The sequence below is a fragment of the Pleurodeles waltl genome, chromosome 5, assembly GCF_031143425.1.
Source record: "Pleurodeles waltl isolate 20211129_DDA chromosome 5, aPleWal1.hap1.20221129, whole genome shotgun sequence".
NCBI lineage: Eukaryota > Metazoa > Chordata > Amphibia > Caudata > Salamandridae > Pleurodeles > Pleurodeles waltl.
In genome coordinates, this window is record NC_090444.1 from 1,764,259,400 (window position 1) to 1,764,279,078 (window position 19,679).

Sequence of the window (19,679 nt, forward strand, 5' to 3'; positions counted from 1 at the left end):
TGAACATGAAGAAAATACTTCAAATTCTATTGCTTCATTGCCCTCTAGACAGCTGTTACAATGAGTCATTGCTGACGGTAACTGGCAACAAAGTATCACCACATGGTTATTTCTACCGGAAAGAGAAAAATTAAACTCTATCTGTAGAATTAAATACAATAAGTCCATTTTCTTAACTTTGTCTGCCCAGCATTTCATTCAAGAAATATATATAAGGAATGCCCGTACATCAGTGTTGACAAAGTGGCCTAAATAATAATTGTGTCTGCATCAAATGTTCCATAGAGAATATATATACACCCAAAGCCAAGTGGCATTATAGGTGCAATGCAGATAAGTATCTGGCAGGCTCAAAATATTGAACCAAGTGGTCCACATAATTCAAGAACATAATGTAATAGCACCAAAAAATCCCCATGAAAAAGCACATCAAAAAATATATACAATAAAAATTGATAATAGTTAAAAAAAAATCATTAACCTGCAGATGTCCCGGAAAGAAAACCCATAAACACACATACAAAACAGAAGCAAAAATTAAAATCATCATAGAGTTGGTCATAACCATTATTATCACGTACTGAGAAAAAAATTCTCCAAAGGTTCACATCAGTGGAGAGCACATCCGTGGAGAGGTATTACAAGAACTTTACCTCAAGTGTACATGAAGCTCTTCTTCCAAATTGAGTCCTCTGGGGTACTTGGTCCCAAATTGGATTATATATTCAGATTCCAGTCTCCTCAAAGTCTTTTCCCTGTTGTCTTCTCTGATATTTAACAGTACCCTGTCAATACTGAAACAAAGAGATATTTTCAGTTCTATTTTCATGCATCTTGTGCCAGTGCCTCGCCACCAGATAGGAAGGATCATTATGTGCAATGGCTCGGTAATGTTCCAAAATTATTTTTTTGACCGGAAAGATCATACAGAAAGAACATACAAGGGCAAACCAAAACATAAATCACACAGTCACTGTTGCAAATATTAAGCTTGTTTATCCTTGCATTTCTACCAGTAGGTAATAAATAAGTTTTCCTGCTCGTACTGTACATACAAGCTTTGCATTTTCCACACTTAAAAAGCCCTTCTGTTCTTGTAACCATGTACTATTACTTCCTCTGTTGAAATGGCTACAAACCAAAATATCCTTTAAAGAGCTACTCTTCCTATATGTGACTATAGGACGTGGTGTTACCAAACTCCCACTTACTTGATCTGATCTCACTAGATACCAATGTTTGTTTTAAAATATTTCAGATTTTCTCTGAATCATTATCAAAAGTAGTAATCAACTTAATCACATTACTGTTTTCATTCTTCTTGCTCTTTTTATCTCCAGTCATCAAAAGGCTCTGTAGGAATCACATTTGCTTTTCGGATTGCCCCCTGACGACATCCCTAGGGAGTCCCCTGGCTCTGAATCTTTTAACCATAGCAGCTTTTTCCAATTCATAGGCTGCTACTGTACTACAGTTCCTTTTGGCGCGGAGCACTTCCCCATAGGGGTTGCTCCACTTGAGTCTGGTTGAGTGATGGCTCTGGGCATGCAGAATGCTATTACCCGCAGTTTTCTTCCTGAAAAGGCTGGTCTGTACTACCCCATTCTCTACTTTGATCAGAATATCCAAAAAATCTATCTCCGATTCATGTGTTCTGGTTGTAAATTTCATATTCAAAATATTGTTAAAATGAAATCCAAGAAGGCATACAGTTTATCGCATGGACCCTCCCAAATGGCAAATATGTCTATATAGCGTGTCCATAATACCAAATGCCTGGTCCAGTGCTCATTCTCTTCTGTCCATATGAACTCTGACTCCCACCATCCCATAAAAATGCAGGCGTAGCTTGGTGCCAAGCACCTTCCCATAGCAGTCCCCGTAAGCTGCCTGTACCACTGCTCACCAACCACAAAAACATTATTCTCCAGACAGAATCAAAGCATACCCAATAACATCATTGACTGCCTGTATGCCTAAGTCATAGCCAATACAAGTGTAAAAGAGGGATACATTGTCTATTGTAACCAGAATATATTCAGGCTTCCATGGGATATGTTGTATCTCGGTAATAATGTCAGTACTATCCCAGCAATACAAGGGCAAATTCGAAATAGGTCTATCAATTTCCATTCCCAGATTAGAGAGTAACTTCCTTTCTGATATCTAAACCTTCTCTCCAACTCCCAATTCCCTCAACAAATCCAGACCCTCAATGTCTCCCATACATATGTTGTCAAAAACATGGTAATATTCAATCACATTATTTAAAAACGATGCCTTTTTGCTTCTCTTTCTGTGGGGTAAATACCTTCAACAACGTAAGTTTTCTTCTAAAATGAAACAGGTCAATGTGGGTTCTGGAATAACTGAAATTATCAGTGGGACAAAACAACAAACCAAGTTGCAGCAAGGAACGTTCATCCTCGCTTGGTATATAATCCGAAGGATTCAAAACAGAGTATCCTCACCCATCATTTGTTTCTTTTGTTTTGCCAAGTGTTCCTCCCATGCTGCATATTTCCCTTTTTGGATGTATCTGCCCCTCCTAGTTCTTTCTCTGACTCTGCGTCTTCCTTTTTGAGGCTTGCAATGGTGGACTTGATTCATTTTTAAAAAACAGTATTCCTCAGTTGTAGTGAATGGCGGTATCCTGATATTCCCTATATCATCTGATTCGGAAAGGTTGTCTGAACTGGACTAACTGGTTGCCAGCTCCTGCTTCCTCAGAGAATCCATCTGCCTGAACTCTTGCCGGACTGTCATACTTCTTACTAAAGGTTAAAATTCTACCTGTCACGTCGTCGATTTTATCACGCAAAAACGTCCTTTTTATCTTGATTTTAATCTCCACCTCATACTTTGAAAGACTTTTTTTCCAAACCAACCATAAACTGCTCAATCTCCTCTTTAAAACTATGTTCATCAGACAAAACCTTAAGTTTGCGTATTTTCTCCATAATCTCCTTAAGCTCAACGGCTGCATATTTGGATAAAAGTCCCAGCATATTCTTGCAAGTAGCTGCCATAAGAGTTGACCTTTCTTAAAGCAATTTAGGATGAGGGTTTTGGTAAGTGGGTGTGATTAGTATTCTGAGGCCCTGTGGGACCCTACCGACTTCAATATAATTATTCACAGAGATCACCTCCCAGCAACAGTTTATCTCTTTCTTACATAGTCTTTCATATCGGAGTAAGTTCAGTTTCAATGTTCTGGACCCCTCTCAGCCAGCAATGGTAATAGCTCCGCCATCCACATCGTGTCCCCCGCTGTTTTCATCAAATAAACTACGCGCTGCCTCCAAATGTTTCAGTGTTGCCTCACACATATTACTCCTTGCAAGAAATCAATTATAGATATCCTTTTCGAGATACCAGTCTCGAGCACATCTTCTGCCTTCCTTCATCGGAAACCCTTTCCGGGAGACAGAGCCCTGCCGTGAATCGCACAATCTTAATCAATACAAGAAAGCAACAAGTAAGAGCCGAAAGGAGAAAGTTGAACCCCACGCAGCTTCCGAAACGTGGGAAAACAACACTCGACCATCCAATTACCTGAACACACTAAAACGCCGCAGGAATCGGGGAAAAGAAACAGTTATGATGCACATTGCCCATGGACACCAACTCCATGTTAGATTGATTTTTTTTTTTTCTCCAGTACTGAATCTTTCATATTCACATGCTTGAATCATTCCCCTTTGTCGAAGAGAGAGTCCCACGGTACTATAATAAAGGAATGTGTATCACTACAATAGATAGACTGGCATTGCCCTATAAGTTTTATAGCCTATTTATGTCCTTTTTATTTAAAAAAAAAAAAAAAGGACCAAAGCATATGCTTTAGCCAATCAAGCGACAGCACACCTAGAACACTCCCAACAGAGGCTGATTTTCTCAGATTTTCTACTGCACGGCGTGTGATGGGAGTCTCCTTGAGATCTGCTCAGTCTTCTAGTTTCTCAGCTCTTCAAAGGATTTTTTTCCTTGAAGATCATCACTTGAATTCTACTACATACATATTTTGACTGGACAACATGTCCCAACTCACTAAAAGTAGGATTATTCAGATCTTGTGAAACCTGTGGGAAAAAGAGGCTCCGTACAGATGATCCACATAATATATATTGCCTCTATCCGGACCATAAGGTGAGAGACTGCAAAATCTGTTGCACCTTTTCTCAGAAGACCTTAAAGGACAGGGAGGGGTAGACTCTTACTGGGAAACAGCACTAATAATGCGGTCAATGCAACGATATGCATTGACCAAGCTGCCATTACCACGCATATGTGCTTACTACTTATATGCGTGGTAATGGTAGAGAGAGCAGTCGGAAGGAAGGAAGCAAGCAGGAAGGAGCAGCAACCAGAGGAGAGAGGTAAGTGGGGCCTGGGGTTGGGGAGAGAGGGTTGTGGTAGTTTTTAGGACGGGGTGGGGGATCGGGGTAGGTTTTATGGCAGGGAATCGTATGGTTTAGGGCTGGCGGGCTGTGGGATGGGGTAGTTCTTAGGACCGGGCGGGGTAGGTTTTAGGACCGGGTAGGATTTAGGGTGAAGGTGGGGGTCGGGGTAGTTCTTAGGACAGGGTGGGATAGGTTTTAGGGTTTAGAGCAGGGGTTGGGTAGCTTTTAGGACAGAACGGGTAGGTTTTAGGACAGGGCAGGGTAGGTTATAGGGTGAAGGCGGGGCAGGGTAGGTTTTAGGACAGGATGGGGTTGGTTTTAGGATAGGTTAGGTTTTAGGGTTTAGATCGGGGGTCGGATAGTGTTTAGGAAAGAGCGGGGTAGGTTTTAGAACAGGGGATGGGTAGGTTTTAGGGTTTGGGGCGGTGGGATGGGGAAGGTTTTAGGACAGGGTAGATTTTAGGATTTAGGGTGAAGGCAGGGGTCGGGGTAGTTTTTAAGACATGGTGGGGTAGGTTTTACGAAAGGCTAGGTTTTAGGGTTTAGAGCAGTGGTCGGGTCGTTTTTAGGACAGAACGGGGTAGGTTGTAGGACAGGCTAGGGTTTGAGGGTGAAGGTGGGGGTCGGGCTAGTTTTTAGAACAGGGTGGGGTAGGTTTTAGGATTGGGTAGTTTTTAGGGTTTAGAGCGGGGGTCGGGTAGTTTTTAGGACAGAACAGGGTAGGTTTTAGGACAGGGGAAGGGTAGGTTTAAGAGTTTAGGATGAAGTCGTGGGTTGGGGTAGTTTTTAGGACAGGGTGGGGTACGTTTTAGGATTCAGGGTGGGGCGGGAGGACAGGGAAGTTTTTAGGGCAGGGTGGGGTAGGTTTTAGGACAGGGTAGGCTTTAGGGTTTAGAGCGGGGTAGGGTAGTTTTTAGGACAGAGCGGGGTAGCTTTTAGGACAGAGCAGGGTAGAGTTTTGGGCATGGGGTCGGGTAGTTTTAGAACAGGGCAGGGTAGGTTTTAGGACAGGATAGGTTTTAGGGCGGGGGGGTCAGAGTAGTTTTTAGAACAGCAAGGGGTAGGTTTTAGGATGGGAGTACAGTACGTTTTAGGGTGAAGGCGGGGGTCAGGGTAGTTTTTGGACAGGGTGGGTTGGTTTTAGGACAGTTTAGAGCATGGTCGGGTAGTTTTTAGGACAGAGCAGGGTATGTTTTAGGACAGGGAGGGTTTAGGGCGGGTGGGGGAGGTTTTAGGCCATTGTATGTTTTAGGGTTTAGAGCGGGGGTCGGGTAGTTTTTAGGACAGCGACGTGTAGGTTTTAGGACAGGGGAAGGGTAGGTTTTAGGGTGAAGGTGGGGGGACGGGGTCGTTTTTAGGACAGGGTAGGTTTTAGCGTTTAGTGCGGGGGCCGGGTAGTTTTTAGGGCAGGGTTGGTTTTAGGACAGGGAAGCTTTTAGGGTTTGTGGCAGGGGAAGTCTAGTTTTTAGGAGTGGGCAGGTTAGGTTTAAGGTCAGGGGGGCGGGGTACTTTTTAGGACAGGGTAGGTTTTATGTTTCGGGCGAGGTTGCTAGTAGTTTGCAGGGCAGGGTATTTTTTAGGCCAGGGTAGGTTTTACGGTTTAGCATGGGGGTCGGGGTAATTTTTAGGACAGGTGGGGTAGTTTTTAGGCCAGGGTAGGTTTTTAGAGCGGGGGCGAGGGGATGGGGTGTTCTGGATAGTTTTTCGGAAAGGTTGGGACAGGTTTTAGGACAGGGCAAGGTAGGCGGGGGTGTTAGGGCTCTGGGCAGGGGTTACAAGGGGCAGTTTTAAGGGCTTGGGCAGGTGGAGTATGATGTCAGGTTTAGGGGGTAGGGTGGGGGAGAATTTACAATGCATGTTACTTTACCAAACATGTTTTTACAACTAAATTTGTTGTAAAGGCATGCGTGGTAGATGCATTCGTTGTTCCATGATACATCCCTCTCACTTTGGCTCCAGAGGCTAAAAACTAAGGAGTATCCCTTGTCTCAGGAGGACGGTGACCAGTCTTCACAGACTTCAGCCTCCCTGAAAGAGAGACCTATCTAAAGAAAAGATCTCTTCACCGTCGTCTTCAAAGGCTTTAAAAAAATTTAAACATATTTCTTCTGGACATGAAAAGAGGCATGAGGACCTTCCTTCCTCCTCAAAAAAGGACAAAATGGCCTCAAAAAAGGTTAGCTCAGAGCCTTCAATATCTACCTTTTCAAAAGTGCTTCCCGAACGTTCTTCACAATCCTTACCATTGATGACAAAATCATTGAAGAAAGCCTCAAGCTCCACATTTATATTCTCGTTGACGACAGCATGTACGGTGATGACAACAACACCAATGACGACGTTTACTACGGCCTCATCTCCTATGTTCACCTCCTGTTCAACACTGTCATCGTGGCGATTGTAACCACAAAAATCTTAAAGCGCCCGTTTACGAAGGTAACTCCGATGCCTTGCCTCAAGTTACCATTGACAACGAAGGCCCCATCGACGGCACAGTTCTCGCCGATCGCACTCCCATTTCCTGTCGACGCCACAAATGTTTGTGTACACCCTAATGCCAACGACGATGCAGTCCACGACAATCCTGACGATGAGGGAGTCAACGACGAGCGAGTAAATAAAGATGATACCGTCGACGAGGAAGACATCCACTAGTCACCAGTCAACGCCAGCAGCGAAGATTACTCTAAATACATTTCCTCCTTTGTCTTTAATTCCTGTAAGGGGAAAGTCTTCTCCAGATACTATTCTTCTGGCCCAATCTTCTCCAAGTAAAGTGTTGCCCTATGCACCCCCACACCTCTTAGATGAAGATGACGATTCTGATGAGGAGAGTCCCGCTGGAGTGACTAGTAGCGCATCTCAACTGCACATCAAATGCCAGGATTTTGAGGAGGATGAAGAACATTATCATAGGAGCACTATTACTCTGCAAGGGAGCACTGAGCAATACCAAGTTGACTTTCCAAACCAAGGCCAACAGGAAGCTTCCCTTCAAATGCCCGTCTCTAGTGAGCAATTTACAAAGCATGCTCCAAGACTACATCTGTAGGTTTCCACCATCTTTTTTGGACAAACTTCCACTGGTGGGGCAAGCCAAACTTGGACCAATTTGCTACAAAGAAGAACAAGAAATGCACATTCTTTGCAAGTTGGCATCACCAGGAAGGATCGTGAGGGAATGCTTTTCCCCCTGATCCCATTGATTCCAAAGGTGCTCCACAAAATGAAGAGAGAGCCTTGCAAAACTATTCATAGCCCCCAAGTGGCCCAAACAGTTCTGGTTCATTGAGCTCCTACTCCTCTCGGACCAACCCCATGTCCAACTCAAGCCGGTACCAGAATTGTTGACTATGAACCAGGGCCAGATCTGGCATCCTTCCCCAACATTACTGCACTTATCAGCCTGGCTCCTAAATTCAATCAAGTCGCCTCTGTAAACATTACACCAGAATGCAGGGAAATTCTTGCCAAGGCAAGAGCTGACACAACCAATAAAACTTATAAGCTCAAGTGAAAATGCTTTTGCTTTTGGTGTGTGGATTCTAATGTCCACCCTATCACATCACCCCTGGAGCACATCCTCCCATATCTGCTTCACCTGGCAAGATCTGGCTTGACTTAGGGGGTCATTACGACCCTGGCGGAACAAGTCCGCCAGGGCCGTGGGACGCGGTGGCACCGCCGACAGGCCGGCGGTGCCCCGCGGGGCATTCTGACCGCGGCGGCTCAGCCGCGGTCAGAGAAGGGAAACCGGCGGTCTCCCGCCGGTTTCCCGCTGCCCCAAAGGAATCCTCCAAGCCGGCGCAGCATGCTGCGCCGGCATGGGGATTCCGACTCCCCCTCCCGCCATCCAGTTCCTGGCGGTTCTCCCGCCGGGAACCGGATGGCGGGAGGGGGAGTCGCGGGGCCCCTGGGGGCCCCTGCCGTGCCCATGCCTATGGCATGGGCACGGCAGGGGCCCCCGTAAGAGGGCCCCTAAAAGTATTTCAGTGTCTGCAAAGCAGACACTGAAATACGCGACGGGTGCAACTGCACCCGTCGCACCTTCCCACTCCGCCGGCTCTATTACGAGCCGGCGTCATCGTGGGAAGGGAGTTTTCCCCTGGGCTGGCGGGCGGTCTTGTGAAGACCGCCCGCCAGCCCAGGGGAAAACTCGGACTACCCTCACGACCGCGGAGCGGTATTTCGGAGGGGGGAAGCCTGGCGGGCGGCCTCCGCCGCCCGCCAGGCTCGGAATGAGGGCCTTAGTCTTCCGTAAGAGTGCACCTGGCGATAATTTCCAGGTTTCGATGCTCCAGTGATACACCGTCATTATGGGCTAGTCGCATGGCAAAGCAATTTCTCAAAGGCCTGTTCAGGACTTTCTCCTGTGCGAAAACTTCCACCTAAATGTAGTGTTGAGAACGCTAATTAAATCACCATTTGAGCCTATCTACAAGGCACAATTGAAATACCTTGGAAAACTGCACTTTTACTGGCTCCAACATCTGCCGAAAGAGTAATTGACATTCATGCCTTTACCATCAAAGAACCTTTTCTTCAGGTCACTACAAACCATATCAAAACTTCAAACCATTCCTAGGTTTATTCCCAAGGTGCCGTCGGACTTCCAGCTGAATGAGCCGGTGGTTCTTTGAACATTGTTCCCAAATCCTCATAAAGGTGCAGCAAAGTCTTTGCATTCTCTAGACTTCAAACGCTGAATAAAGTTTTACTTACACAGAACCCATCAGCTCTGTGAAGCAGACCAATTGTTTCTGGCATATGGGGGTATCAGAGAAGGTCTTTCAGTAACTAAACAGACCATCGCTAGATGGATTGCATCAACTATACAATCTTGTCATACACAAGCAGGAAAGCCATTACAGGACAGCCAAGGCCCACTCAACCAGAGCTATGTCCACATCTACAGCTCTTTCTGCTGGAGTATCCCTAAAGCATATCTGCCAAGCAGCAACATGGTCCAGCAGGCCCACATTTATGAAACATTTTTGCTTGGATGAGACTCATAAAACTGATGGCGGCTGTGGTACAGGCAGTGTTAAGACATCTGTTTCAATAAGGTGAACCTCTACCTTTTTGCCACCGTTCGTTGCATGTTGATATTGTATGATTATAATTCTTTACCTTTATTTCTTGTTATTCTGATTCAAGCATGTGAATCGATGAAAGATCCAATACTGGAGAAGAAAATTAGTTACTTGTAACTGATTCGCCTGTATTGGTATCTCTCATAGATTCACATACGAGCCACCCTCCTCCCCTTAGAGGCACCCCTCAGATAGAAAATATTGATTCATACTTGTGCTCGAAAATCTGAGGGAATCCGCCTCTGTTGGGAGTGTTCTAGAGGGTGTTGTTGCTTGATTGACTAAAATATGTGTTCTTTTTAAAAAGAGAACATAGATAGGCTACAAAACCTATGGTTCAATGCCAGTCTATCTATTATAGTGATATTTATTTATTATAGTACCATGGGACTCCCACTTCGACAGGGAATGTTTCAAGCATGTGAATCTATGAAAGATACCAAACCTGGAGAACCACAGTTAAAGGTAAATTGCTAATTTTCTTATCCATAGTCTGGTTTGGATGTGTACAGAATAGACTCAGAGTATCACCAGGTCTCTCACATGGCCATCTGGTCCTGTTCGCGTTTTCTTAGTTACCTCAAACTACTTTTTCACAAGTTCCCGTCGGAAACCCATTGAATCCTGGGGGCGCAGCCATCATCGAGCGGCATTGGGGCCTAGCCCCCTCAGGAGGAGGGGTTGGGGGGGTTGGGGGGGGTGGGGGGGTGGGGGCTGGGGGCTAAAAACACTTTCTTACACATGGTTTCAGCTAGAAGGTGCCACTGGTGATGGAATGCACACGGTTCCTGTACTGTCCTTGATGCCAAGTAAAATATCTGTGGACTGACCAGCACTAGGTCTGTTGGCATTGTCTGACCCCAACCACAATGACACCAACTGCATCCTGTGCCTAGCGTTTTGCTCACAAAAAAGCCTCCTATTTCAAAGGGAATGTAGCTGGATGCGCACTACCTTGCAGCAACAAAACCTGTCCCTCACCTGAGACATCTTCAGGGAAGATGAGCTGTTCGGCTGCTAGCTAGAGGAAAAAGCCAGTCCCTGAGGCATCTCCCATTGCTTCTTCAGCGCAGAGCCACGAACATCAGAACATGACCAGCCACAAGATGTTGTTGCGACGTCTAACCATGGCCCTCAGATTAAGAGCACACCCAGAACTGTGAGTACGCCAGTACCTGAAATCACTTAACGGTTCCCTGTACAAAGGTAGAACACCACTCCGAAAGGAGTAGGGCATTGAGACTGAGCATGGCAGTCGAGGCAGGGTCAAGACTGATTTCCATATGGCTGGGTCCAAACTGGAATGGCATGGGTAGCAAAAAAACGATGGATTTAGGCCCAGATCTCTGTACTGGGGGTGAATGTTTGACATTGTTCAGCATTCTGTCCATCACTTGTTGTTTTTGCACACAGGCCACCGACATCCATTGGCTTCAGCCAGCACCAACAAAAGCCTACAGAGGGCATCAACCCTCCAGCCAAAGGTGTTGACGCCCATGCTTCGATGCTAGCACCAAAGCCTCTAACGGCTCAGAAATCATACGCATATTGATTGACTCTTCAGTGCCTAAGGCTACACCACTCCATGGCCCTTGTCAACGCCCAGACTCCCTTCTGCATCAGAGCCACACTCAACACTGAAACCCAATTTGGCATCAAAGCAGCATCATACCTCAAACCATCTAAAGCAACATGGAAAAGGAAGGACACAACCCTCCCCCCCCCCCACAGCCTCCTTAGTAGACATTGAGGCACCCATACTCGAGTGACTTCAACAGGAACTGGATGGTAGGCAGCAGCGTCTCTGTTGATTTGCTCACCAGCAAGATCTACACCAGGGCTCCTCCACCATCTGACCCTAACCCTCACAAGAGGAAACACATTTGAGGAAGAGCATGTCCCCAACCCTTCCCTTCCAGAGCCTCCAACAAAGAGAGACATGGATGTAGCCACCAGCCCTGTTCCTCTCACAAGCTGTCCTCTCCATACTGCCTCTGCCACCGACCCCTCCACCACCGCCTCTATCAGACTCTCCACAGGGATCGCCCTGTTCAACCTCTACCGAGCAACCCTTTCAGGCCGTTTAATCCTTATGACTAGCCAAATAGGTAAGGATCCTACTGAAGCCCCATGGGAGGACTACAATAAAGATCCATCTAGGAACCCAACCTGGACAACTACCTTGTTAAAGCTTACCTCCAATGCTACACATCTGCCCACCATGAGGTTATCATGTACTGCAAGGTGGATGTGTACGTCATTTATAGGAGCATGACTTCGTCATGGAGACACTCTCCCAATCAGTGATCAGTCCAATTCTTCCCCCCGATAAAGTTGCTAAAATCTGTTCCAGATAATTTTAAAGAGTCCGTTAAGGCCAGAGGTGTCACCCATAGGGTAAAAAAGAAACTTAAACCCGCCCCCAGGGCATAGGCCTCCATCGATGCGCATCCTAGATAAGGAGAGCAAGAAAATAGATGCATCAAGCAAAAGAGTGGTGGTAAGAGCAGCTGCCCACTGGCAGATAGCCAAATTAGTTGCTCTCCTGTCCCTTTATGATAGAGCATAATGGGAGGAGATGGTAGGTCTCCTCAAACTCCGCCCAAAACAATTCAGGAAAAGGGAGGAGAAAATCGTGTCAGAGGGCAAAGTCACCTTCAATGCCAGCGTAATTACGCATTGGAGGTCTCTAGAGGTACAAACACCAGCATCATACTCCAACATTATGCCTGGCTCCGTATCGCCAGGTTTAAACCATAGATACAACAGCATCTCATCAACCTCCCCTTCGATGGAAACACCTCTTTGAGATGCTGGAGAATATAAAGTAGGACACGGAGACCATATAAATCCGGGGCAGGAGCAAAATCCCCTACGGCGTGAGCAGTCTTTTGTATCCAACAGCAACTAGCTTATCACCATGAAGACAGCTGGGGATGTGTTCAGGGGAGCCTACCGGGGCAATCATAGTGATAGAGGTAAGCAGGGGGCTCCAACAAGGAGAGGGCCTGCAACCTACAAACAGTGATGTGCCAACCATTCTCTACCCCCTCCCCCTTGTGATCCCAAGTCACCTGTTGGGAGGGACTATGCCATTTCCTCCATCAATGGCAACAGTCACCTCAGACAAATGAGTGTTAACAGCTGCACAGCACACAACTGCCTTAAGCAACATTCCACCCCATCCAACATCCCACCGTGCACACACAAACTCAGTACCAAACATCTCTGTTCTCAAAGTGGTGTGTACACTTCTGCAAAAGGGGGCCATAGAGGCCATATCCTACAACATCAGGGGACAGGACTATACTCATTATACTCCATTATTCTCAAGGAGGATAGCTGACCCAACCTTGATCTCAGGCCCTTCAACCCGTACATCATTTCAGAACATTTCTTGATTACAACTCTAGGAAGGTATTTCCTTCCTCCATCAAGGGTTATTTTATGATAGTGCTCGATCTCATACACCTACTTTAATATTCCTATCCAACCTGCACACCAAAAGTACCTTCGTTTGTGGTAAGTAGTTGTTACTAAAAAGACTACCAATTCAAAGTATTCCCTTTAGGGGTCGCCACAACCCCTGGGGTGTTCACCAAGTGTCTGGCAGTGGTAGCAGTTGATCTTTGCCATGTGGAAATTCATGTATTCCATATTTTGGAAATTGATTGATCAAGAGCAGCATCACAGTGCCTCACACACACACAAATAACTGTCCTTGCTTCACGCATTGAGATTTACCATAAATGCCACCAAATCCTACCTGTGGCCATCCTAGCTGCAGAATGTCTTAGGCTGCATACTCCACACACCACCAAAGTTTGCCCTAATGAAAAAGGGTCTGCATCCTTCAGTATCTACTGACATCTTTGAGAAGAACCGTCTCGTGCATACAGGCAGGCACCTTCTGGGAATTATGCCATCTTGCATCCCACTAGTCCCTATGCAAAGCTAAGGGCGTGGCCTTTGCAGGAGTGCCTGGCAGTCCAATGGCCACGATCCTCGGGTCAAAGGGCGATCTTGTGTTGATTCAGGTAATGACCCACAGCTCTCTACAATGGTGGTCACCCACCAATATAGGACCATTACCACAGACTCCTCTTATGGACTTGGGTACCCACTTATCTCACCATGTAATCTAGGGACAGTGGCACTCTCAGTACCAGGGTTGCCACGTCAGTGTCTTAGAACTCTTAGCAATACAACTAGTCCTCAAATCTTTCCTCCAGGTATTTCAAAGGAAAGTAGCTCTAATCATAACAGACAACATGAGAGCTATGTGGTCTATATACAGAAGCAAGGAAGCACACATTTACCTTAGTTCTGTCATCAGGCACAGACCATCTGCCACAACATTCACCTACTGGTGGAACATCTACCAGGGCTCGCCAAAATGATGTAGACTTACTCAGGGGTGCACATAAACAAGTCCATGAGTAGGAACTCCACCGCGTGGTCCCTTACACACATTTCCAATGTTGGGACGCTCCACAGATGGTCCTTTTCATCATCACAGAAAATGCATGATGCCCCGACTTTTACACCAGATACTCGCTGTTCATGGTCAATGTACTATGGATGAACTGGTCAGGGATATTTGCCTGCACTTTTCCACCTGTCCCATTGTTTTCATGTGTGATCAAGAAGCTCAGGCAAACCACTCACCCTCATTTTAGTAACTTCAAAATGAGCCAGGCAACTGTGGTACTCCACTATTTTGGAAATATCGGTCAGCCCCCACAACAGACTTCCTCCCAAAGCAAATCTGCTCACACAAAACCACGGGCAGATCAGCCACTGAGACCCAGCAGTGAGAAACTGCCTCTTTTTGACATATTTAGCCACCCACATTTTGCTGTGTATAGATGTATGATGTGGCCTAGAAATTGTGATGCCCAGAGCCCATGCTAACCAGGTTCCCTGGGCCAGAGCTCTTTCCCTAAAACTGTTGTGATGCATTGGCACAATTGGATACACCTTTAGCTACCACTATAAGTCCCTAGTAAAAGGTACTTGGGTACCCAGGGCATGGGGTACTAAGGGTAGGCCTCTGAGGGCAGCAGCACTGACTTTGCCACCCTCTAGGGCCATGCATTCAGATCCACCCAGCACTGCCATTGCAGGCTGGGTGTCCTGGTGCAAACCTTAAACCCAATCTCGACATGGCACACTGCCTGTGTGCCCTGTCCACCATACACTGCATACGCTATGGATAAAACACCCCTCTGGCAGGCCTTCCATCCCTAAGGCAGGGTGAACCATATTATATGTGAGGGCATAGCTGCATGAGCAATATGCCCCCACTGTGTCCTTGTCAAACCTGGGACATAGGTATTGAACAGAGTGGCCATTTTAATACATGTGCTGGACAATGGCCAATACGAGTTTTCCAGCTACATGATGGCCACTCTGAACCCTGGGTTGTTTGGTATCAAACAACTCAGAATGATAATTCCAAACTAGTACTAGTATTGGATTGATCCCTAAATGTACCCAGGGGTCACCTTAGAGGTGCCCACTGCAAAAGCTAACTACCCTGGCATGGTTGCTGACTGGTTCTATTCAGCCTGCCACCTCCAGACACCCAATCTACAAACCTTGTGGGAGAGATCCGTCTCTCTGGTTTGTAGAACAAAGCCCTTCCTGGGTGGAGGTGCCAACACCCCTCCCTCAGGAATGTGCACTGCCCTGGCGGCGAGCTTCAAAGGGCTAACCACCTTTGAAACTCGACCCCCAGGCCTGCTGCTAGCAGCAGAAGGTTACCCCCGTGCAAACCCCTACTTTTGGCGGGAGCGACGGTGGGAAATTCTCAGAGTAGGAGTGGCCCCACCTGGCATGTACCACCCCTAAAGTGTTGCCTGCGAGGTGGGCACTCCATTTCATTTTACTCCATCTTGAATGGAAGGAAAATAGCTAATCGGGGATAGGGAAGTGACCCTTCCCACAGGAAGTGGTCACCCAAAGGTAGGTGACCCATTGGTTACTACCAGGTTCCCCTAAAAACTCCCACTAAATACATTATTTAGTGGGGATCCCTACACCAAGAAATCAGATTCAACAGACAAAAGAAGACCAGCACCAAGAAGATCCAAGGCACGAGAACTTTGGACCGGCTGCGACAAAGAAGGACCTGACAATTGCCGCTGAGGAGCTGCTGAAAAAACTCTAAAGAACCCCAGATGACCACAAGACTTCGAAAAATCGCCATAGAACTCCCTCCAGAGTGGAGGCACCACTCTACAACAGCAAGCCTGTGAGGGTCACTTTGAGTGTGTGAGTTACAAGATTGACTCTGTGAGCACAACAAATGATTTGCACTTTTTCTCCAAGATTGGCCTAACAGCTCAACCAAGCTACCTTAAAAATTAGAGCATTCAGTGATCTAGTTTTCACCTCTGTAAACCAACGTGTGGTTCCCTGGACCTCCTGCACAGTGTGTCTAGCTTTGCACACTACATAGAGGGCCAGCCTCCTACACCAGTGCAGCTGAGTTTTTCAAATTGGCACTTGAAGCCCTAGCATTTGTGTACCTCCATCTGTTCCAGGAGTGTATGTCCATGGTTAAAGAGGCCAGGCTATGTGGCCTCCAACATGTAGAATATCAATCAGAAGAGGTAGAAGTATACTGAGTGAATTAACTCATCTCCCAGAAGTACCCATTGATCTATAGGGAATGAAATCACCAATAACCCTTCCTAACCAGGGAATTTACCTGTTTGTAAAAAAATAAAAATAAAAAATAAAAACTCACCCAAAAAAATTCACTAATGGCGTGCTTCATCACCAAGACTTCACCCAGAACACCCATTGTGCCTGAATAGGCTCAACCTTCCTAAGAAGGGAGCACTTGCTAGGGGTATTTGTGATGGGATTTGTGCCGAATATAAAATTGTCTTGAGCCCTGTTCTGTGCAATTTATTATGCTTCTGGGTACCTGGGCAAGTTTAAAAACAAGAAGGATGTAAGTGGGGACAAAATAGTAATCCCCTGAATCAAAAGAGGGGAGTCTGCATGTTTCAGCCACCATGACCCCAGACAGGTCTTGTGGCTTTCCTCAGGATTTACGAATAATAAATAGATCCTGATCGTCTGTGTGTAAGGGAAGTCTCCTATACCAATGTTCTTAATCCATTAGTTGTGGTCACACCATGTCATTGTATGTAGGACACATAAATTAATGTATGCAAGTCACAACTCTCCTGGCCATTTCACCATCTTGTCCTTTAATCTCTGTATATTGCTCAATTTGCATTGCCAATAATCTGACCCTTTAAATCCCACAGTGCACGGGATTATTAGCTATATATTATTAGCAAAAGGGAAAGTTACCCTACACATTCATCTGCCTCCACCTAACGGCAATCTCGGCTTACACACAAAACAGCCAGCATATATCCTTGTTCAGGATACCAATGGTCAAACCATTTATGCAGGGATTATAGCATCCTGAGCACCTCCAGCCCCTGCCTGGAACCTTAACATAATTGTCACCAGATTTGAGGCCACCATTCCAGCCAATGCACTCATGCCCTTCCAATTCCTTCACCCCTATAGCAGGCCTTCAGCCCTAAGGCAGGGTGCATTATATTACAAGTGAGGGCATATATGCATGAGCAAATATGGCCCTACTATGTCTCTGTGGATTCTTAGACATAGTAAATGTACAGGGAAGTCATTTTAAATACATGTGCTGGACACTGGTCACTACAAGTTCACATGGTGGCTTCTCTGAGCTCAGGGATGTTTGGTATCACACATCTTGTATTAATAAATCTTCACTGATTCCAGTGATGGATTTATTACTACATGCACCCAGAGGGCATCTTAGAGGTGCCCCCTGAAAAACCTATCAACTTCTGGGGAGCTCACTGACCGGTTCTGGACAGCCTGCCACCAACAGATGAGAATCTGATCTCCCAGGGGGGAAGAGCCTTCGCTCTCAAGAGGTCAGAAACAAAAGCCAGTCCAGTCTGGGGTGTTACTCACCTCTCCCCACAGGATGACCTGCATTCCAAGGCTGGAGCTTCAAAGAAACCCAACACCTTTGATATGCAGAACTGGCCTACCTCAGAGGAAGATGCCAACCCCCATGCCCCAGGGGCAATCTGGCACCTGGATAGGTGGGAGAATTAGCTATGCAGGAGGTGTGTCACACTTCCAGATTGGGAACACCCCTAGGTTGGTCAGTCTGAAGTGGACACAATTAAAAGAATTCCACCATATTGCATGTGGTGGAATTTAGGAACTCTGGACAGGGTGATGCCCACTCCCCACAATAAGTGGTCATCCAGGGGGTGTAGTGACCCCAAGGGTAAATAGCCCATTAGCTACTGCCCTCAGCATCCCCTAAATTGAGTATTTAGGGGACCCCCCAATACCACATCCTCAGATTTTTGCCAGACACAAAAGGAGTGGACAAGAAGCCTGCTGAACCCGAGAACCAAGGAGCGCACGACTGACTTGGCACCAACTGTGCCGGCCTGCCTGCTGCATCCAACCCTCAAGGAGCAACTGACCTGTCCTGCCGCTGCAGCCTCCAAGAAATTGGGAGAGCTGCCAGTACTTTGCCAATTGCCAGGATGAACTCCCTTGGAGTAGATGAGCTGCTCTCCTGCACCCACAGGCACCCAAGAAAGCCCTGAGAGGACCGGGACCACCACAATTTCGAAGCTGGACATCACCACCACATCTGAACTGACCAGCCCATGCTGAAGTGGGCCAATGGTGTCAGCGTGGTCCCCAAGCCCTCCAGAAAAGAAGACCACCCTGTGCTCGCCCACTGTGGACTTCACAATAGTATCTGAAGACCCCCTGCAACCATGAGCTACCAGGAGGGAAAGACCCAACACCCTAGGATACCTCGACACCCTTCTGCCCCAGACCCAGGAGAAGAGAACCAAGGGTGTCCCCGCCACGTGAGACCTAAGCCCACTTGTTGACTTGATCAGACTGGACCCCAGTCCAAGCCTACAGAGTGTTTCTGCGGACCCCCCTGCAACCCCAAGGAACTCAAGTGGTGGACTGGATGCCAGAAGACTCCCCTGCACCTGCGACCGACAGCCCGAGGAGGAGTGGACTGACTGTGTCCCCACGTTCCTGAGGAACTCAAAGGTCAAGCCCCGCCCACCCTGCGTGGGTTCCCCTGGACTCTCCTTCCAGTCCATCCCTGCAGCGATTTTGTAACTGGACAGATCCACATAGACTTGAATAGAACACCCAACGCCATAACACACCTCTACACCTGGACGCACCAGAGCTCCCTGAGGTGACCTGTTGGTGTGGCCTTGGACCTTGCCCCAAAATCCTCTTAAGTCCAGGAGATTGGTTCCATAAGTCGTTGTACTCTTCCTCCATAGGATTGCATTGCAGCTTTCTGAAAAATGCACTTTCTACTTCTAAAAACTCTAAAAATGAATAACTCAAAAAGTACTCAGCTGACTCTGATCTTGGTATCAAAGTTTAGATAAAAGTATGTTATTTTAAAAAATTGGTGTCGGATTTCTTTGAGTGTGTGTCTCACTGCATAAGTGTGTGCCTTACATGCTTAGCACTACCTTACCCTCTGATATGCCTAACTGCATGACCAGACTACCCGAGAGCATTTGGGATGTCATTTTTGCCTCTGTGATACCTCGGGGGCTTGCTTGAACTCTTTGCACAGTGTACCTCATTTAGGTCCACTATACAAAGAGCCAGCTTCCTACATTGGTGGCGCAGTGGTGGGAAGAAGACTTTGCATGTACTGTACCATTGTATCAGTATTGTGCGTCCACGAAAGAATCCACAATTGACTTTAGTTGCCAAAGGTATTTTTCAAATTATAATCTTTTGCATTTTTTCTGAGCTGCAAACTGTAGGGTATAAGTTAAAACCTTGTTCTTTCCCCAGTCTTTCTTTATTCTAATGTTGCTAAAAAGGGTTTGTTTGGGTAGAAAGATACAGTCTTACTAGTAAAGGCAACCCCAACCACTGTAGTACTTATTAAATAATCTCTGCGCTTCTCCAGACCAAGCACTTTTAAAATATACTGCCTACTAGTATGATGTGTGAGCCCTACACCTTGTAATCTTCATTGTTCCTATAGACTGATGTACACACATAATTCATTGTGTCTGTGTATGGGTGTGATGTAAAGTGCTTTGACACCCTACACTAGTATGAGTAGCGCTATAAAAAAAAA